The following is a 3102-nucleotide window of genomic DNA, read 5'->3' as shown; positions in this document are numbered from 1 at the left end:
AGTATTGTAATCATTTTATATGAATATTTTGGGTTGTGGAACAAATCATCTGAGTTTCTATTATTTCTTATGGGAAAATTTGCTTAGACACACAAGTGCTTTGGATTACAAGCATATTTCCTGAATGAATTATACTTTGCAAACAAGGTTTTACTGTATTTTCTGTGATCTGTATAACAGAAGATACCACACTTGAAGGGAGAACAAGAAAGTAGAAAACAAAATTACAGTGGAAGTTAAAACAGACTCTCCTCAATCTAGTAGGATATGGAAAGGGAGAGGCAATGTTTAAAATGATTTCAGGGGTCACCTGGGTGGTTCAGTCAGTTGAGCATCTGACTTCAGTTCAGGTCATGATCTCGTGGTTGACAAGTTTGACCTTGCGTAGGGCTCTGTGCGGGCCGCTCAGAGCCTGGAGCCTGCTTCAGATTTTGTGTCTCCCTCTCTCTCTGCCCCTCCCCCACTCATGCTCTGTCTCAAAAATAAATATAAACATTAAATTTTTTTTTTACTAGGCAAAGAACTTTATTAATCTTGTTTCAAACTTTATTCCCAGGCTTCTTCAGCTTAATTAGCTGCAAAGAATGAATTGTATATAAGCAAAACTGAAAAGAGCTGCAGTGTCCAAGGGGCTTGGGCTTAAAATATTAGAGGTCTAGATTTTATCAGATTCATGAACAAAATTTTTAAAAAGCAGTCATAATATAAAATAGCAGCTCCCAGTAACTTCTTCAAGTTTTATCATCTTCAGAAGTTGACTCAATTCAGTTTGCTTCATTCTTGGAAGCCTCACCAAAATTCTCCACAAGATCTGGAACCTCATCATCATCATCCTCTCCGTTAGAAAGTGGTGCCTTTCCATCCACAGATTGGACAGAGCTTCAGCCAGCTTTCTTAAACTTTTCAGACTGCACCAAGTTGGTTTAAGATACTGGGTAGCATTTCTGTCAGCTGCTTTGTCTCAGCATGGCCTGTAATGGTGAAAGTGTTCGCTGCCAGGGATGCCTAAACTTTAGGGTTGTCAAAGTGGACCACTGTTCCTTGGTTTGTGCACATACTCACTTCTTCAATACCGGAGATATTGTTTATCCCTAACTTCTTTAAGGAGAACTGAAGTTTTGTTTTTTTTTTTGTTTTTTTTTTTTTTTTTTTATTTTTTTTTTGGGACAGAGAGAGACAGAGCATGAACGGGGGAGGGGCAGAGAGAGAGGGAGACACAGAATCGGAAACAGGTTCCAGGCTCCGAGCCATCAGCCCAGAGCCTGACCTGGGGCTCGAACTCACGGACCGTGAGATCGTGACCTGGCTGAAGTCGGACGCTTAACCGACTGCGCCACCCAGGCGCCCTAGAACTGAAGTTTTTTATCATCTGCTGTAGCTGTTGTATGAACCACCTTCTTTCAGCAAGCAGTTCCTTTCCCACCAATGTGTACTTGTGTTTGCAGTTGGCGAGTTTCTCTCGGTTCATGATAGTTTCTTTCATCTTGTTGGAGCAGAAATGGGACCGCGTGGGAGACTAGGGTTGGTGCTCAGGGGGTCTCGGGTGGACCAGCTGAGATTCAACATTAAAAAATTTTTTTAATGATTTCAGTAGTCACTTTTTCTTTAACCTTGCTAATAATTATCAGGAACATGTGATTGATATTTTAAAATATTTAAAGAACTAGTCTTTTTCCACTTAAATTTATTTTTGTTGTTCAGAAGTTTCCAGGTTCCCTGAATTTTTATTCAGAATTTTGAATATATGTTATGTAATAATATGTTATATTAATAATATATGAGATCATTGTTACCAAAACCCGAGTTCAGCTGCCCATCACTCCAAAGACCAATACTCAAGAGATAAGTTTTGGTTGGAAAGGAATATGAGTTTTATTCAAGAGGTTGGCCACCTGGGAAGAAGGTGACTCTTGTCCAAAGGCCAACTCTAAGGTTTCTGCTTGGCCCATGGGTGTTTCTTTTTAAATGTTTATTTATTTATTTTTAAGAGAAAGAGATAGCGAGCAGGTGGGGAGTGGGAGGGAAGAGGGAGAGAGAGAATCCAAGCAGGCTCCATGCTGTCAGCACAGAGCCCGATGCAGGGCTGGAACCCAGGAGCCTTGAGGTTTTGACCTGAGCTGAAACCGAGTCAGATGCTTAACTGACTGAGCCACCCAGGCACTACTGGCCCACGGGTTTTTAAAGGCATTTAGGGTAATTAATCAATAAAGAGAGTACGGGAATACCTAACATTTCTTGATTATGTGCAGACTCAATGGTGCCAGCTACAGATGTTATCTCAGTGCTTGGAGCAAGGTGATCTGGTTCCTTAGTGCCTGAGGGTTGTACAGAGGTGCTCTGTTCTTTCTAGGAAAGAATGCAGGATCTATAGATATAAAAAGAAAGGTTAATCAACCATGTGGGCTAAAGGTGATTGCTAAAGCTTAAAAGACTACTAAGTTGGCCAGAGGGTCCTAGGAGGTTTCATCATTATATACCAGTAAATACGATCTTAAATCTATCTATCTATCTATCTATCTATCAACAAAGTGGTTCCTCCACAGCCTCTTAGGCAGGAGCAGGATCAACACCTGTTTCAGGGTTCCAAGCAGTCTGCATAAGGCACCCGTTGATAACAGGTTCAAGATCCAGGCAGTCACTCAGAGACTGGGCACTGAGCAGAGGCCTCAGATCCAGCAAGTGTCCACACTGCAGGCTTCATCCAGAAGCAACCACTGTGTCATTCCCGCCAGGGTTCCCAACCAGGTCTGAGCTCTGGGGAGGTTTGCTCAGAAAGCAATGGACCAGGCTTGGTGCCCAGGGCCTTTGTTGAGGGCCTCTGCTCACAGTCCGAATGAAAGCTCCCGCCCTTCGAGACCACCTGGAACAAATGTGGGGCTACCTGGAGCTAAGTCACCAGGAAAACCTGGGTCCTGGAGAAGGGCCTCTGACCTCTGTCCCATGTCTCCACTGGTCCTCCAGTGATTTGGGATATTTTGCTAACAGTTTTCAAATTAGCTCTCAGTGGCATGAGGCTGGAGATAGCTACTTCATAGCTACTTCTGGAAGATTATGAAGATAGAAACAAACATTATTTTGCCATGAAGTGGAATTACAGATTCA

General features: G+C 42.6%; 1 pseudogene; it reads right to left on the bottom strand.

The window, feature by feature from the left end:
- Positions 1–509: 509 nt before the first annotated feature.
- On the bottom strand, positions 510–1552 carry LOC131502468 (transcription factor BTF3-like; annotated as a pseudogene).
- Between the last annotated feature and the right edge of the window lie 1550 nt (positions 1553–3102).

The sequence above is a fragment of the Neofelis nebulosa genome, chromosome X (genome assembly GCF_028018385.1).
Source record: "Neofelis nebulosa isolate mNeoNeb1 chromosome X, mNeoNeb1.pri, whole genome shotgun sequence".
Classification (NCBI taxonomy): domain Eukaryota; kingdom Metazoa; phylum Chordata; class Mammalia; order Carnivora; family Felidae; genus Neofelis; species Neofelis nebulosa.
This window is presented reverse-complemented; position numbering and strand designations above follow the sequence as displayed.